Source organism: Tupaia chinensis, unplaced genomic scaffold, assembly GCF_000334495.1.
Source record: "Tupaia chinensis unplaced genomic scaffold, TupChi_1.0 Scaffold000366_1, whole genome shotgun sequence".
Lineage (NCBI taxonomy): Eukaryota > Metazoa > Chordata > Mammalia > Scandentia > Tupaiidae > Tupaia > Tupaia belangeri.
In genome coordinates this window covers 1,773,238-1,792,319 of record NW_006159863.1, presented here as the reverse complement: position 1 = coordinate 1,792,319, position 19,082 = coordinate 1,773,238, and the positions used below count along the sequence as shown (strand labels likewise).

General features: G+C 44.4%; 1 protein-coding gene and 1 long non-coding RNA gene across 6 annotated transcripts in view; one reads left to right on the top strand and one right to left on the bottom strand.

Moving 5' to 3' along the window:
- PTK2B (protein tyrosine kinase 2 beta) overlaps positions 1–19,082 on the top strand; it is a 149,978-nt gene that overhangs the window by 9,414 nt on the left and 121,482 nt on the right. The gene's annotated exons all lie outside the window — the stretch shown is intronic.
- Positions 5,054–14,954, bottom strand: LOC102481569 (uncharacterized). The gene is made up of 3 exons (XR_335248.2): positions 14,788–14,954; positions 7,421–7,525; positions 5,054–5,616 (listed from the first exon to the last, which is right to left on the bottom strand). It is a non-coding gene; the product is annotated as an uncharacterized LOC102481569 (long non-coding RNA).

The following is a 19,082-nucleotide window of genomic DNA, read 5'->3' as shown; positions in this document are numbered from 1 at the left end:
CCAGGCACTGCCATTTCCCTGGCCCAAGGAAATATGATACCTACTGCCCTACACACTCATTGCTGGCTCACCTGAGCCAGGCATGCTCTTCCTCATTCCTTGAAATGGGCGTCACAACAGCCAGTTCTAACAGAGCAAAGACCACATCCCAAGCCTCTTGAATCCACCACCGCCCCCCAGCCCCACCCCTGGCCAGAATGCTCTCTTTGCCTCTCCTGAAGGCAGAGATTTCCTATAGCCCAGAGAGTCAGTGATTTAGAGCAGAAGCTCAATAATCCCTTTACTAAACCATTCTCAAATCTCTCTAACCCAAGGGCTCCTTTCTCTTTTCCCTTATCCTCCTGCTGTTTAGCCCATGTAAGCCAAGTTGAACGATGAAGAAAGACAAGGAGCAGGGAAGTTAGGTAGACTTTGTAGAGGGAGAAATTACTTTGGGGACATGGAAGAGATATTTACAAGGCAGAGATCAATAGTTTTCAGTTAACTGTACTTTGACCTGCACTAGTACACTGGCCACTGCCCAAATTCTCAAACTCTGAGCTCAGTGGCTCCTGCAGTCCTCATTAGCATCTTTATCTGTAGAAAGGAATCCTCCATTGCCCCCAGTGTGGCCATCAGGTCCTCCCCCTCACTCTTTTCCTGACCTACTATATAGAAAAACATCTCCTGCACCCTAATCCCCAGGTTGTTTACACCGTAGGTGGGGTCTAGGTGCCTGAAGGACAGAGCAAGCACTGCCCTGGGACAAGAGTCCTGGGTTAGTCTGTGGGTTAGTCGATACCACCAAATACCTTTGGGTGGACCCCCTGTGTAAATCTGCTTGAGTCTCAGGTTTTTCTTTGTATTAGAAGGGAGTTCAGGGACTTTTTTAACAAGTAGAAAGTATCCTTTAAAGCATATTTTGATAAATTTTGATAAAAGCCCAATATATAAACCAGGTAAAAGTAGACACCTCCAGGATTGACCTGGGGATGGGAGGTGCTAGCCAGGTCCTCAGCTCCCCTTTATAGTGACCCCCAGGGCTGTCCCTTGATTTCCCAGGGCCCAGCCCATCTTTCCAAGTCTCCTACTCATGAGGTGCTCATTGTTTATGTCATGGGAGCTGGAGAATGGGTCCAAATGCAAATGGATTCAGAAAAGAGCTATCTCAAAGTAAGCAATCTACCCTGGGCATGGCAGGTGTGTGCATGTGTGTACATGAATTCTATGAAAGAAGATTTGTAATTGTCATCTATGAGCAAATGCATGTGTTTATGGGAAGAAAGTTTATAGCTTTTAACTGACACTCCAAGAAACCCATGACTCTAAAACATTAAGAATTCTTTTACAAGATGTTATCAGTTTGGGGAACCAGCAGTTAGCGTAATGGCTATGTCGCTGGACTCCCACGTAGTCGACTGCGGTTTGCGTCCCCGACCCAGTGGCTTAGAACTCACGCCGGGCGTGTGTGCATGCGTGCCCAAGATCCCAAGAGGAAAATGGAGGAGAAGGGATTGCGGTGTGACCATCCCCTCTGGGGGGTGATTTCTCACTTTCTGTCTCTATGTCTCTCTCTTCTGTCTGGCAAGCGCACATGCCCTATAGCAAAAATCTCTCCAAAAAAAAAAAAAGATGTTACCAGTTTTACAAATCTTTCATAAAGATGACCTCAAACTTTAATTCAGATGAACTAGCCTACAAGCCCTGCTGAAAACAGAGCCTGCCTGTACTGAGAGTCACTGTCATAGCACAAGGACACAACCCAATGCCTAATACGCAATTGGCATTTGATACATATAATGGGTGCCAGAACATAAAGCCTGCCTGTTCTCCCCAAAAGGAAGGCTATTCAAGGGGGAAAAAAACTTTAAATATGTCAACTTTTAGGATAACATTCAATATATTATTTTAGCAATACATTAACTTAAAAATACTAATTTCTCCCCAATTTTTGCTGTTGTGAAATATTAGGGACACGCCAACATCCTTATCATGAGGATCCCTTTATATCATTTCTCTCCCTGTTCTGGCATTTCTCATTGTCCCTACAGTCTAAAGTTCACCATTTCTTATTCATCCAGAAGACATTTATTTTCTTTAATAACAGGTTTTTTTTTTTTGAGATGTAATTTACATCCCATTAAATTTATCTTTGTAAAACATACAATTCAGGGGCCAGCCCAATGGCATCGTGGTTAAAGTGGCTGGACCTCACATGGCCAACTATGCTGTTTGAGTCCTAGGTCAACGGGAGGTGCACATGCATGTGTGTCCAACATCCAGACAGAAGAATGGAAGAGAAGGGATTGTGGCATGGCTATTCCCACCCCCGAGAGGAGTGATCTCTCTCTCTCTCTTTCCACCACCCCCGAGAGGAGTGATCTCTCTCTCTCTTTCCAGTTAGTGCATGTGCCATATAATAAAAAGAAGAAGAGAAAACTAAAAACAAAGAAAAATACAATTCAGTAGTTTTTAGAATATTCACAGAGTTCTGCAACCATCACGACTATCTAATTGCAGAACATCTTTCTCACTCCTAAAGGAAACTGCGTACCATTGACAGTCCCTATTCTGTACTCCCCACAGACTCTGGTAACTACTAATTTACCTCCTGCTTTCATGGATTTGCCCTTTTCAGGACATTCCACATAAATGGAATCATATAATATTGTGGTGTTTTGTGACTACTTCTTTCACTGAGCATGATGCTTTGAACTTTATCCTTGTTGTGGCATCTATAAATACTATATTACTTTTTATTGAAATATATTATTTATTTATTCATTTTTTTAGTATCAGAGGGTACAGTTACCTAAGAGAGAGAGAGACAGACAGACAGACAGACAGCATGCTTTCTCCCCTGCAATGGGACCTGGTCATGCCACAATCCATTTCCTTCATTTCTTCATCCCATGAGGATCTCAGACATGCATGTGCACACACTGTGTTTTCAAGCCACCAGGGCTGAGACACAAACTCTCATCTTGGGATCTAGCTTTTTCTGTGTATATTTTAACCATCTCACTATGGGGCTGGCCGAATAAATAATATTCTCTTGTATGGATATGCCACAGTTTATTTACTCATTCATTAGTTGATGAACATTTGGGCTGTTTTCACTTTTTGACCATTGTAAATGCTGCTATGGACATTCATGGACAAGTTTATATATGGACATAGGCTTTTATTTCTCTTAGTTATAGACTTGAGAGTAGAGTAGCTAGGTCATGTGATAACTCTATGTTTAACATTTTGAGTAACTTCCAGCCTATTTTACAGCAGCTGCACCATTTTGCATTCCTACCAACAGTGCATAATAATTTCAATTTCTCCATCTTCTTGACAACATTTTTTATTGTCTGTCCTTTTGGCTTAGCTATCCTAGTAAGGAAAAGCGGTGTCTTATTGTGGTTTTCACTTGCATTTCCCTGATAATTGATGATATTGACATCTTTTTCATGTGCTTATTGACTATTTGTATCTTTTCTCTGGAGAAATGTCTGTTCAAATTCTTTAGAAAGTACTTATTTTTCTTTCTTGTCCCTAAAGAATTGTTTTTATTTAACTTTATTTATTATTATTACTATTGTTTTTAATTTGACCAGGGAGAGACATGGAGATAAAGTGAGAAAGCAAGCCATGAGGTCTGGGACTCAAACCACAGGAGGACACGTGGGAGTCCAGTGCCTTTAACCACCATGTCACCTGCCAGATACCAGAAAATATTTATTTTCTTATGTCCACAATATAACCATATAAATACATAGCTTTTCATTTATTTTTTTAAGAGATTTTTGCTAGAGGGCACGTGTGCTTGCCAAAGACACATGGAGAGACAGAAAGAGAGAAATTGAGAAATTGCAAGGGAAGAGATTTTTGCTAGAGGGCACGTGTGCTCGCCAGAGACACATGGAGAGACAGAAAGAGAGAAAGTGAGAAATTGTAAGGGAGGATAACTGCTGCAACCCCTTCTCCTCCATTCTCCTTTCAGGATTTTGGGCACGCATGCATACGTGCCTGGCGTAAGTTTCAAACCTCTGGGTCTAGGACTCAAATTGCAGTCAGCCCATGTTGGAGTCCAGCTCCTCAATTACTGCACCATCTGCTGGCCCTCAAATACTGCTTTTAAAAAAATAACTGAGAATTTGTATACAATACCATTCATTACTTTAGTTTTGATGCTATGCCCACAAGAAAAGTTACCAAATCTATGTTAGAGTACAGTGCTTACTTTTTTGGTTTGTTTTTAAATAATTCTATCAATTGATCTTCACAAGCATCTAAAAATGGCATTGACTGAAGTGCTTTCAGGCTAATTTTTTTTTCTTTTTTTGGAGAGATTTTGCTATAGGGCGCGTGTGTGCGCCAGAAAGACAGAGAGAGACAGAGAGACAGAAAGCGAGAAATCCTGCCCCAGAGGGGATGACCACGCCGCTATCCCTTCTCCTTCATTCTCCTCTTGGGATCTTGGGCACACACACACACGTGCCTGGCATGAGTTTAAGCCACCGGGTATGGGACTCGAACTGCAGTCGACTACATGGGAGTTCAGTGACATAGCCATTACGCTAACTGCTGGTTCCATCTTCTTCTTTTTTTTTTTTTTTAATTTTTGGAGAGTTTTTGCTATAGGGTATATGCACTCAGCAGAAGCCAGAAAGACAGAGAGACAGAGAGACCAAAAGTGAGAAATCACCTCTCAGGGGGGATGGCCACGCCGCAATCTCTCTTCCTCCATTCTTCTCTCGAGATCTTGAGCATGCATGCACACACTTCCGGCGTGAGTTTAAGCCACTAGGTCTGGGACTCAAACCTCTGTGGACTACATGGGAGTCCAGCCACATAGCCATTACTCCAACTGCTGGTCCTCAGACTAATATTTTTTTTCTTAAGCATTATATTTTTGTTTAAATAAGACATTTGAAAGATCAATGCATTATATAAAAGATTCTGAAAGTGTATGAATATAAACTTCCTCTTTTCTGACAGATAATTTGGAGAGAAAGCTTCAGTTTATTTTCAGGTTCACGTGATATTTAAAAATAAATGGATGGGTGAATAGAGGAATGGAGGATGGGCAAGAGGCGGGGTAGAAGGATGAAAGGATGAATGGATGGGTGGATGGACCAATCAAGCAGTGAATAAATGAGCAAAAGAAGGACTGCAAACCAGTAAGCTTGTTGACCAAACAACCACACCAATCTTACCCGCTTTATTCATCATTTTCTAGTTCTAGTTATAAAGCCATCATTGAGCTTTCTTTAATTTACATCTCACACACCAATATACACTTAGTTAAGACACTGTTTGTGGTTACAGGTTGGAAAGAAGACACTGTTTTCTGTTGTTGGAGTATCTTTATCATCTTTCTTTAACATGGGAGAATCTGAGGCTGGCCAGTTTCCTGGAGGTGATTGAGAAACTCAGAGATCAAGCGATATGACTGCAAGATTTGGTTCAGGGTTGTATGTTACTGGAGCAGGAACTTTAGGGATATGATACAATACAGGGTCTTGTGGTGTTTAGGCCTCCAGTCCTCCATCACCGTCCTGACCATCGTGGAGACTTTGGGATTGCTGCTGCCTCGTGGCTGTAGAGGCCTTTCCTTCTTCTTTCTCTGAGGTGGGACAGTCTGGCCTATCACAGAGACCACACTCACTATGATTCACTACCAACTTCCACAGAGAAAAGCTCTACCCCTCCCCCACTCTTCCCCTTTGGTATTCTCTTAAGAAAATGTGCAGGCTAGCAAATAGTACTCTGGAGTTTGGCTCAAGAGTGAACAAAGGAGGGGCCGGCAGTGGCATGGTGGCTAAAGGCGCGGGATTCCCACATGGCCAACTCATGGTTCAAGTCCCAGACCTGGCAGCTTGTCTTCTCACTTTCTCTCTCTCCTTCTTTCCCTCTCTCTCTCATCAAATTAAAATAAATAAATATATAGATTTTAAAAAGAGTGAACAAAGGAAAGGGGAAGACTATCAGGCAAGAAGATAAGAAAGGAAGCTGTGGGCAGACATACAAAGAAGTGACACATGGGCAAAAGCTTGCGAGCCAAAGCTTGACTTTTAAAGGCTCAGACCCTGGAGAGGGAAGAAATGACAGGTGATAATGCTCTTTGGAGAAACCTTCACGGCAGCGGTATAAAGAGCAGGTTCCCGTGACGTTTACTCTGGAGCGTGTGTGGTTAGAGTCGGTGCTCAGGGAGCAGAAGACATAAAGGGTAGTGTGCATGTGGCTTGAACTCCTTTTACTGCTCGTAGTCAGTGGCTTTGGAACTGGGAGTTAGGTCTGCACTTATCAGAGAAGCATCCAGATCTCTTCCATAGAATTTAATTCCTTCCCAGACAGACTCCCAGTGTTCTCCGGTGACCCCAACAGTGACTGCTTCCTTCTGTACCATGTCAGGACTGAGTGTCAGCCTATATTCCCAAGCACCCCTTTCCCTTGTTTGACACATCTGCAGGGAAGGAATCTATATTCTCCCTTAAGTCATGTTTCCTTCTTTGAGGATGTGGAACGGGTGGCTTTGCACCTACGATGACCCAGGTGCTAGGCTAGGCCCTGGAGATAACAAAAGTGAGGAAGGGACTCTCCTCCAGTTGAAAGAGCAATGCCAGCAGTCACAGTCAAACCAGACATGCTGCAAGAGAGTTGTACAAATGCCATGAGGCACGAAGGCTTCAAAATGAGGTGATACTGGGAAGGGGGTTTGAAAAATGGATACGAGTGTACCAGGCAGCAAAAGGGGTGATTTCCAGGTTAAGAGCACAGCATTTGTGAAGATTAGGAGGCACCAAAGACTATGGCCTATTTGAAAGGCTGTATACAGCTCATGGTGGTTGATCTAGCAATACTATAGTAGGAAGAAGGCTGGGAGGATGCAAAGAGACCTTTCATCAAGGTGTGTTCACATTGGACATTTTTTTCTAGCAACGGGAAGCTCTAAAATTCATATAGTAATAGAGCTATGGAAGTTTGTAAGCAGGGAAGAAAGTCAGATTTTTGTTTTCAAGAAGAGCACTCTGGCCCGAGGTGCTCTTGTGCTGAGTACAAAGCACAAAGAAGCTGAGGGTAGATGGGCATCTCTCAGGTGTGGCCAGGGGCCACCAGCAAAGCTGTGCCAGCGCACAGCAAGTGGGAGGTGCAATCCTTGCAGGGACGTGGTCTGGAGTTTCTTCTACCAGCTTGGGCATTGCAGCTACTTGCTGCCAGTTGAGAGGAGAGCCTGGTGGCAAGGCCTGGTCCACTGGTCTGACCCTGAGGACGAGCCTACTTCCTGCTTTTTCTCCTGTAAGTGTACGTGCATTGGGGAGTGGGGCAGAGAGAGGAGAGAGGGGCTTGGCCAGCTGAGCAAGAACCAACATGCCTTGAGCAAGGCGGTGCAGAGGCTGATACAGTGCTTATTTTACAAGAACAGGAAATCCAGGAAGAGTACACCTACCTGGAAAGCATGGGGGTGGTCAGGCATCTGTTTTTACCGCAACAGTTGGAAATGGCTACTCCATAGGAATTATGGTGCATATAGGATATCCAGGACTAGAAGACTCTGAAGTGAAAAGAAAGGGATTAGGCAAGCACAGAGCTCACATTCCACCTTCCCCGAGCGCACCTCCTCCCTGAACACTTGGCTGTACCATCCATTTATGCCTGGCTCAGGTTTTCTTGAGATAAAATTATTTTTCACAAGTGCGTGCCTTGCTAAATGGAACGGTGGAAAGGCAGGGACGTGCCTCATGGCCCTTTGTCTCCCAGTCATAATCCAGCAAATGTTAGAATATAGCTTGCACTCAGAAAATATTTGTTCAGATCTAGGGAGGCTTTAGGGAAAAGACTAGGGAAAAAAGTGCTAACTTTAAGTCTCCAATCCCTGTGGGAATGAAGAGTATTAAAGTCACTCAGGTTAAAACAAGACGAGGAGCAGGGAAGCCCCGGTGCCAAGGTGTTGGGCACATGGGGTGAAAGTATGCGTAATGACCATGGGGAGTGAGCAGCAGGATCACCAGGTCCTGGACAGGGGATCTATCCAGATCCCCCAGCATAGCATGGGGTGCATGTCAGTAACTTTGGAATCACCAGGAGGGCTTTTTAAAATACTGACTGCTAAAGCCTGCTCAAAGCCTAGTGGTTAAGGGAGCGAGATCCCACATGGCTGACCATGCGATTCAAACCCTGGCCCCTGTGGCTTGAAGACACTCTGGGTACATGTGTGTACATGCCCCAAATCCAGAAAGGACAGCGAAATCAAAGAGAAAGAATTGCAGCAAGACTATGCCCCTGCTGAAGAGTGCTTTCTCCCTACCCCTCTTTTTCTTTTTCTGTCTCTTTGTCTCTCTCTGGTGAGTGCATATGCTCTCTGATAAATTTACAAAACAGCACACACACACTGATTCCTGGGCTCGAACTCCAGTTTCTGATGCAGGACATCTGGGGATGTGTCAGAGAATTGCTCTTTGGATAGAGTCACAGGTTAGGTAGATGCTGGTGGCTGGGGGACCACACTTTGAGAACCACTGAAGTAGCAATGTATCTTAGATGTCTCTGCCTTCCCACTCCAAACTCTGGTAGTTATATAAACACGCCCGCACTTGTCTCGATCTAAACCAAGCAGCAATTCCTTGCTCTGTGTTAGTTTCATTTTGCTGTGTCCCTCATGCCCCAAGAAGGTTTTGTGCCCACCACTGATGGAACGATGACCATGTCCTCATGGGCTCTGCCGTCGAGCCACCACTGTTGTCTGCCAGTGTACCCCATGACTCAGTGGCTTCCCAGCCTTTCGGTTTCATCTAGGTGTTCTCTCAGTCACGACTTCACTTCTGAGCTTTCTGATTCCACCTCTCAGATCCCTTCAAACCACAGGGACCAGCAGATAGCATCATGGCTATGTCGCTGGACTCCCACGTAGTCGACCGCAGTTCGTGTCCTGGACCCGGTGGCTTAAACTCACGCCAGGTGCGTGTGCTTGTGTGCCCAAGATCGTGAGAGGAGAATGGAGGAGAAGGGATTGCGGTGTGGCCATCCCCCCTGGGGGGTGATTTCTCACTTTCTTTCTCTCTGTCTCTCTCTGTCTGTCTGGCTAGCGCATGTGCCCTATAGCAAAAACCTCTCAAAAAAAAAAAAAGATCTCTTCAAATAACACCAAGATCCACCTCTGCCGTGTCTTTGTCCCCAGTAACCTTCTTTGTCTCGTTTCATCATTCATCACGTGTTTGTGTCTTTCCTGGGTAGCCAGAAATCCTTGAGGATGGAGTCCTGGTGCCCAAGTGCCCTTGGAGGGTCAGCAGAAGGAGGTATTTCATCAGGTCCCAAACTCAAACCCAAACAAACCATGACCTGTTTACATTGGCCCTTCTGGCCCCTCATTCTGAAAATGTCTCCACAGAGGCCCAGGTGATTGGGTGGTGGGGAGGAGGAGGCATTTGCTGCATCTACCCATGAGATAATGTGGCCAGGTGCCAGTCGGGTGGGCTCAGCAGCCTTGAAAATAATGCGATTACTAATCCGTATCGCACAGGGAACTACCACCCCCAGAGCTGTATTAAGAATGTTTTCCTCAGGCAAAAAATGTGCCGCCTTTGGCATCCAAGTCAGTCTCAGGAATTTAATTTTATGATTTTTTTTTTTTTTTGCTCATTCTTGTACATATTCCAGATCTGCTCCTTCCAGATCCCTCGGTCAACATATAGCCAAACCCTCTCTGTATCTTCCATGTGAGAATAACTTTCAAATGCGTTCCTCTTCCCCAAGACTGTCTTCAGTTCTTGCTCATCTGCCTAAGTCCTCTCAAATGAAGCTCCCGATATTCTTCAGGTTCATGGAATCCCTTTACCTGGGACCCCTCATGCGACTCAGAGCCCTGGAGCATTCCAGATATATTTCTGGGTCCAACTGCCCTTTGCTGCTTATTTATACCCATCTAATGATATCATCACCCCCTGAAGGGGACCCACAGCTCATGGAACGTGTCTTGAGCACATCTTAGTTCACCCATCCCTAGAGACATCCTTAGTAACCCCCCAACTTCAGATTTTACCTTCTTTATTAACTGCTCCTGTGTCTCCTGTCTTCTAAATTTTCTCCTTTTCAGAAAAAAAAAAAATGATCTTTTCTCATGGGCTAATGAGTGGTGTGGTGGTTAAGGTACTGAATCCCCCATCGTTGACTCCGTGATTCCAGTTCTGGATCCGGCAGCTTGAAAAACACACTATGCACATGTGCGTGCATGCCCATAATCCCAAGAGGAGAATGGAGGAAAAGGGATTGTGGTGTGGCCATCTTTCTAGGAGGCGATTTCTTACTTTTCCACCTCTCTGTCTCTCTCCAGCAAGTGCATGTACCCATAGCAAAAATCTAAAATAATAATAATATTTCTTTGAGTGAGATGACTAAAGGAAAATGCCCTAAAGTTAGTGGAAACACTCCTAGACTCAGTTCTTGTTCCCAGCCTTCACTTTTCAGGAAGATACCAAGCATGTCAGCTCATTTATTCACTTGCCCTCTCCCTCATATTCATCCCCAACCAGGATCTTCCAAACACAGCACAAGCTTAGGCCTGATAATGCTCTTTAAATATGGAGCTACAAATCTCCCAGTGGAGGTGGAGGAACTTCCAGTTTGCACACAGATGATTCATAGTCTGTTAGCGCCACAGGTCATAAGAGTTAGGAGCAAGCGCAGTGGCCCCAGGTGTGGCCCTCCACTTCCCAGGCATGTGACCTCAAGCACTTTCTTAACCCCTCTCACCCTCAGCTTTCCTACATTCCAGACGATGGTGTTCTACTTACAGGAATATTACAAAGATTAAAAAGTGATGATATACTTGTGCATTTCAAGCACTTAGCATTGGTACACCACTCGTGTAAGTATCTAGTCCATTTAGCTCCTGTTTGTATCAATGGCATCAATTACTAGAAGACAAAACTATGTGTAACTGGAAGGTCAACAGGGCCCCGCCCTTTGTCTGTCTGATTACACTTGGCAGAAACCCCAGCTCTACAGCTCAGGACAGCCTGAGGTCCTGGCCATGATCTTGCCAGTTCTAGACTCACTTCCTTGTGCTTCTGACTACTTCTATACAGTCACATCACCCCAGGGTTCAGACCTCAGCCCTTCAGCAATGATCCTAGGAAGTCACATGCCACACAGAACACTTGGGATTCTCTGGGCTTCACAGAAGAGTTAGCAGAAGAGGAGTGTTGGTGGGAAGACAGACCATGTAGCATTACACTATTTCTCTGGTCTACTCCTTCCTTTTCCTCTCACTCTCCTTTCCCAGAGCAATGGACAAATTATAGCATGCCCACACTTCTTGAGCCCCATCTTCTAACTGCAGGAGTTTAGTGGCACATATTTCTGAACAAATAGAGTCTCCTTCCCAGAAGGATTTCTGTTACCTTTTTCCACTTTGGATGCCACATCCTTGAGCAGAGCTGCCCATGTTGACATCTGGGTCAGCCTGGGATGCAAATGGTAAGGGCAAGGTGAGGGGCTGTCCATCAGTGGGGAGTGGAATGGCAGTTGGAACAGACACCCAATTCTACTGAAAAGGCAAAGTGAGCCAGGGGTGGTGTGTGGATGATTTTTATTCATGAATAGAAGCAGTTGCTTTTCCCAGACTGACATTCTGATGATGGGACTCAGTAACCTACTTGTAGAGGCAACTACTTTGACTGTCAGATTGAACAAGGAGATGAAATATAGACAGATTGTATACCTATGGGTGATTCCACACTTGAAAAATGAACAAAACCAATGACAGGGTTGACACATGCATGGGAAGATCAATCAAGTGAAAATATAAATACATGCAGCAGATACGTCAGCTGCCGTGGAGGAGACCAGGAGCTTGTGACCTCAGAGGTCGCAGTGCTAGCTCTTGGCCATAGTAAGGAACTTCGAGATGCAGGAAATGCTCACCTCACTGGTTGCTAAGTGACCTGGCCTACTCAAGACACTGTACCAAAGGTGTCCAAACTCCTCAGTCCCTAAAGTACTATTCACTTCTCATTCCTTTGCCAGAAGAACTGTTTCTTCTATCCAAGTGGTCCTCCTTCCTCTAACTTTCTCTTTCTTCTTATTCGCTCTTTGAAATTCTCTTCAGTTTTCAACTGCAGAATCTCCATGAGGCTTTCCTGGATTTCCTCTTGCCTGGAGTCAGAATTAGCAACCTGTTCTTACTGCTCACCCAGCACACTGCCCTGAGTGACAGCAAGCACTCTCTTCCTGCAGCCTTCCAGTGAATCTTCAGTCTTAGTGTTTTAAAATCCAGCTCAGTCTTTTCTAGTGACTTAGTGTCTGGAAGCCACAAGTTCTCCACATATCTTTAAGAAAATCTATTCAACACGAACTTAAAGGTAGTTCACTGGAAATCTGAAGTTAAGGAGAATCTGATTTAGCTACAAGTCTGATCACTCAAGGCCACAATGCATGTTGTAGGTAGTTTTACTTCCTGAAGCTCCAGGTTTCCATCTGTGGATAGAGAAGATCTGAAGAAAGAAAGTATGAGAATCCTGTTTTTGTTCTCTCCTCATGGAACTGTTTGCTTTCTGCTCTCTGTTGCTGGAAGTGATGGGGAAAGTCCTATCTAGTCTCCTTTCATCACAGAAAAATGGAGCAGGACCAGAAATGTCCCCATTGAACTAAGAATTATTTCGGGGGTGGGGAATAAAATAGACTACAGAAAGTCATTTAATCCAAACTCCTCCTCATGGAAAAAAATCTTCCTTTTCTTGGGCACCTATTGGACATGAGTATCCTATCAACTCCTTCCCCTGTTGGACAACTCTTATTGCTAGAAGGGTTTTGCTCTCACTGAACTGAACTCACTCTGAAACTCATACCCCTGGAGCTCTTCCCAGCAGTTCAGAATACTGACTGTTTCTTAATATGGCAGCCTTCAAATATAGGGACTGCCCACCCATTAGTCTCTGATCAAGGCTTAACATAAAGCATTGTTTCTTCTTCTTGCCTGAGATACTTTTCCAAATGGTCTCTTTCTGACTCTCTACCTGTGGATAAATTATTATTTTGTCCCCTTTTTTTTTTTTTGAATTTTTGCTATAGGGTGAGTGAGCTCGCTGGAGAAACAGAGAAAGACAGAAAGCAAGAAATCAAATCACTCCAGGGGGAATGACTGCAATCCCTTCTCCTCCATTGGACTCTCAGGATTTTGGGCAGCATGCAAATGATGTGGCTGGCATGAGTTTTAATACATCGGGTCCAGAACTCGAACTGTGGTCAACTACATGGGAGTCTAGCCATGTAACCATTACACCATCTGCTGGTCCCAGATTTTGTCCCCATTGTAAAGCGTCATGGCCAATAGTAGCCATCACTCTAGAAGAAGCAATACCTTCTTGTTGGTGGTTTCCAGTCTCTTCATCACCATGGACTCCTGTCTTTCCTCTTTCCAAATGGACTTTTTGTTTGGACTTATTTTGCTAATTCAATTTAATAAGTAAAATTTATCTACCAATCCTTCAAGTCTAATTTCCTCAGCCTGGCTTTCATGCCCAAGACTCCTCTTCAGTTTATCTTTGGTCATCATTCTTGTATTTTGCTATAGCTGCCATGACAAAGTATTATAGACTGGCTTCAACAACAGAAATTAATTTCCTTACAGTTGTGATGGCTATAGTTCAAGGTCAAGGTGTTGGCAGGGCTGGTTTCTACTGAGGCCTCTCTCCTTGGCTTGTAGATGGCCCTCTTCTCCCTGTGTCCTCATATTATCTTCCCTCTATGTGTCTGTGCCTTGACCTCCTCTTCTTATAAAGACATTAATCATGTTAGATTAGGCCCACCATAACAACCTAATTTTACCTTAATTACTTCTTTAAAAACACTCTTCAAATACGGTCACTGCAAGGAACTGAGGATTAGGGTTTGGATATAAGTATTTTGGGTAGACATAGAGCCAGAAGGTAGCAAGAGGTTGAGGTAGCTGGAGACCACATGGTGGCTGTGTGGTTCAAGTCCTGGTCCTGGCAGCTTGAAAATCACACTGGGTGAATATGCTTTGCATGCCCAAAATCCTGAGAGGAGAAGGGATTGTGATGAGGCCATCCTTTCTGAGGGGTGATTTCTTACTCTACCTCATTCTTCCTCTCTCTCTGGTGAGTGCATGTACCCTCGAGCAAAACTAAAAACAAACCTAAACAAAGAAGAATTCTGGGTAGACATCAGCCTATAATATTCTCCCTTCCCTTCACCTGGTGAAGCTGACTTTACCTGGTTTCAGAACAGAACACACCCTTTATTTTCATCTCTCATGCCTTCGTCCCTGCTACCTCTTGCCATGCCTCCTCTACTTCTCTTTCAAGTTCATACTTCAAAGAAACCGCAATGCTGAGTCGTGGTCCAGTCCGTTTAGACACCCCCAGAGATGAGAACTCCCTTTCTGCCAGAACAACCCATTCTGCTTGTCTCGAGAGCATCACATCTTAACAGTATGGACCTGGAAAGGATTCAAGTTTCGTCAAGTAAAGGTACTTTTCCTCCCAATTCAGATGAAATTATTTCAAATAATATAAGAACTGAGGAGCATATGGAAAATAAAAAACCCAGAAATATCTAAGAAATTGAAAACTAGTCACACCAGATACCTGAAACCAGTCTACTGAGGTGCTGTTCTTGATGAACAGCTTAAGCAGAACCAGGCCCTTTTCTTGTGTGACAAACACTCAAATATTTCTTAAGTTGTTCTGCACTATTCAGGAGTACCACAATTCTCTCCATATTCTCTGTGCAAGATAGGACTTCCCTAAATTTTACTCGCCAAGACCCCTTAGTCAAAGCAAAGTGAACAGAACCTACTTTTCCTCCCACTCCACTTTCCAACTCTTCTGTAGCAGGCACACACTACAACACACACATCTAGAATTTAGCTTTGTGCATCATCTCAATGCTGTTGCTTAGTAACAGTGTGCTTAGCAACCAGTAAGGGAAGTGTGATCACACCTCCCAGCACCGTACATGGAGCACTGCAGACAATACAAACAGTTCCCTGGTTTTTCTTTGCACAGAGAGGAAGGTAACCGTCAGAGGTGGCCAGTATTATGCACCAGGGATTGTGGCTCATCATCCGGGGGCCCAAATTGGTTGCTGCTTGGCTTTTTATTTGGCGTTGGGTAATATCTTTGTGGGGGCGTCTGGGTAGGTGGTTCTTGAAGGGCCGGATCTCTCTGCTTGCACTTGTTCTCAGGATGCCTGTGATGCAGGCAGGGCAGCTTGCAGAATCCTCTCTGCTCCCACGCAGCTGTGCCCTGCACCAAGCCTGCATCCCCTCACTTCCCTGCCAGTCTCTCCATTCCCCTCTGTCTGTTCCACCTGGAGATTACTCTCCATGCTCTGCTATGACTATGGCCTCCACCTTGCAGCGTTCCCATTCTCCCAGTGCCCAGTGCCTCTGACGCTTGGATGTTTCTCTATGCTGCTGGAAAGTCCCCAATCCCCTCAGTCAGGCAAGTCCCTCCCCCATCCCTAGCCCTCACATTAATGTGCATCCCAGCCTCAGACCACAGGCCATACACTGAACCAAGTGAGCTGGGGCCCACCTCCTCCTCACTGTTGGTGCCCTGACCGTAAATTGGATTGTTGTGACTTAACTGAGGATTCCTGGCATTGCATAGCATGAAATAGTAAAGAAAGCCAGAGAGTCTAGAGTCTGGAGATATATATATTCCAATCCTAGATCCTTTTTTTCCTCTCTCAACTGTGTGACTTAGGTCCTGTTTTTTCAGCCTCTTTAAGTTCTAGTTTTCTAAGGGGATTTGAATATTTGTCTTGCAGGGAGGGCTATGGTAACAATTATGTGTTGTAACAAACAAACAAAAAATACCTAGCAAAATACATGTTGGAAAACTCATTATATATTCCCTTCCTGCCCCTCTATCCCTACCTCTTTATTCTTCCTTTCAAACCTACTCTCTCTCACTAAAGCCAGTTTTCTAGTTGCATTCTCAGAAAGAAGTGAGATGCAATGAGAAAATGTGGGCAGGGAGGCAGAAGCTCCAACTCTAGCTCTGCAACTTATTATCTCTAATCATAATAGTTTCAAGGTTCCCCTTGTTCATCTGTAAACTGGAGCTCACCTGACTTGTCTAAAAGCACAGAGTTGGGGCCAGCAGGTGGCACAGTGATTAAGGCACTGGACTCCCACATGACCGACCAACAATGATTTGAGTTTTAGACCTAGCAGCGTGAAAATCACACCAGGTGTGTGTGCGCACAGTGTGTGTGCATGTATGCACATGTGTGCTCAAAATTCCAAGAGGAGAATGGAGGAGAAGGAATTGCAGCATGACCATCTTCCCAGGAGGGTAATTTCTCACTTTCTCTCTCTCTGTTCTCCAGCAAGTGAACATATCCTATAGCAAAAATCTCCCTTCTCCCCCTAAAAAGCACAGTTTCTGCAAAGTGCAAAGGAGATAGCGTGTGTCAATATCATTTACGCATGTCGAGATCTTTTATAAATTTTAGAGAACAATTTTTCAGATGAAGCTGGTCCCATTTTTGCATGTATAAAACAGCAAGAGATTCTAAAATGTTTAAAGCTCCCTTAAATCCTAAAATGGTAACAAACTAAGAGATAATAGTCACCTGCCCTCTAAAGACCTGGGTGGGCTGGGCCGTAGCCCTCTTCACAGACAGTATTTGTTTCGTAACTCAGAATACATGGCAGTGATACTTTTACTGTCAGTTCACTGGGGCCCTCTGACCAAGGTGGCTGGTTATCACCCAATCAGAACTTCAGTCCAAGAACATCTAGAGGTGTTGTCTTCTGGCTTGGGAATGTGTATAACTAGACTTTCAATGAGGAAAACAAATGAGTCAGAACATGCCCAAGGTGTGATTGAGGTACCAGGGAAGCAATCGCTGCTGTAGGTGTTTGGAGTTTATGTCATGAATACTTCCATGGTGGTTATGTGGCTAGTAGTGGCCTGAGAGAGAATGGAATTTGCAAACGGAGGAAGCATGAAGTGAGGTATTTTAAAGTGCTTAAATAATTTACAGTAAGTTAGATGAAAATGTGATGAACAGATAGAATTTGGATGTTATTGGAATCTTGAGGGTTGGGAGTCTGGTCAAGGATGAACAAACATTCCAAAGATATTTGCATTCTCTCCAGTGAGACTTCCCCTAGGGCAGTTGTAGGGTCTCTTTATTACAAAAGATCTCAGCAGGTGAGATGGGAAATGCTGGGAGTGCACAAGTTCTGGTTTTGTCTGAGAGATCTGTATCAAAGCACTTCAGGGAGAAGGGTGCAAGGGTCACTCAGGGACTTTGCAGCTATTCATCTTCCAATCCCAGGACTTCAGGGAGGGAAATAAAATAGATCCTTTTGTTAAAAAATTGGGAACTCCTGGGGCTGGGCTGGACAGGAGTGCAGTAGAACATGGTGCCCTGTGAGGCAATGCTATGTCAAAGAGTTCCCTGTTCAAGTCTGGAGATCTCCTTGGGTATGCTGGTCTTGTGCTTATCCATGATTCAGAGATGCCTGAAGGTGGGAGGTGGGGGTTTCACAGTGTTAGTTCTCTCTCTCTTGATTATGGAGAAAATATATAAATATACAAAAACAAGTTGGGAACTGCTGTATCATGATCAAGTTGCAAGCGGTCAGACAGGCGACAAGTGTCAATCATTAACCACCTTATAACTAACTTTTAAAAGCATAGGTATTAGATAGAGAGTGGTGGGAGGCAGATGTGATCTGCATTCTGCCTGGACCTCTGGAATAGTAAGTCACAGAATACAAGAGTGTTCAGTACGAAGGGCTCTTGGCAATCGCCTAGCCTCACTCCTTTATTCACAGGTGAGGAAATAGTCTCCAAGATGCTAGCAGTTCATTCAGGACTGCAGACATGTGTTTCTGTTGGTTTCCACTTTTCAAATAAAACTACAAAAATAAGAAAAGAGGTTTTTTTCTAAGATTCTGCAGCAACATAGAGGCAGAACTCATCTTAACCTCAAATTTGTTCCATTCCTGTACTCATCCCAGTAAGACTCCATCTGAGGCTCAAACCAAAAAGATCTTTTATCATAAAAGTGTAATTGTGCCACCAATGAATCTTTGCTGTCTAAAAACTTTAGATGAGCAACATTTCACCATTTCCAGGGTAATTTCATAAGCATTGTCTTTTGACCAAAACATTCGGTGGGGCAACGCTAAGCATAAAATATCAGTAGTAAGCAAATCTCTTAAAAACACACCTGGTTCCATAGGGTTAAAACCGCCTCCTGGAGGGTGATGTGAAAATGGAACCTGTGTTTGGTTTTGTAACCCACGTCCCCCCACGTCCCACGTAGCCCAGGGAAAGAGAAACGCTGCTAATGGGGTGGTAAAAGCAGTGTGAATGCCATCCCCCGCACGGGCTCCTGTCTACAGCTTTTGTTCCCATGGTCTCTTCAATAAATATGACTCAGTGTGCTGTTTGGGCTCTACTTCCTCTGGGCAGGGAGCTGACAGCAGCGGCTCTGCAGTGCCTGTCACGGGTGACTCAGGGGCCCCACTGGAGGCTGCCTCTTCTCAGACGCAGCTCCTTTCTGCTGTTCTGAGCACTGGCATCCCTGACGTTCCAGCTTTGAAAGTGCCCACCAATTAAAAAAGGGTGGTGTTCTCTTCCACCACCCAGTTATTTTTTTTTTAAGTGCTGTACAGATATCTTGATAAGCTGCCAACGATCTTTTTTCACCCACCTACTCATCTATAGAATTTGTAGTCTCTAGCACAGGCATGATGCATGGAAGGCCAAGTAAAGGTCAAAATGCATCCCTGTGAAAAACAAAAACAAAAGACAGGAAAAGCCTCCCAATCATCCCGCCTCTTCCAAATGCTCTTTAGAGCAAGAGTGTGATATACTTAATGTATCTGGAGGCTGAAGGGGGTATGAAGGGTGGGGTGTTGTCTGAGCCAGTCCACACTTGTGAACTTGTTTTTGCTTTAAGAGTTGGTCAGTCAAGATAAGAGCTTCTATTTATTTGGGTACACACATTGTTCTAAGCTCAAGATTTTTTTTTTTAATTTCCTATAGGACATGTACACTTACAAGAGAGAGAGAGTGAGAGACAGAGAGAGAAAGTAAGAAATAACTCTCCCATGGGGGGGGGGG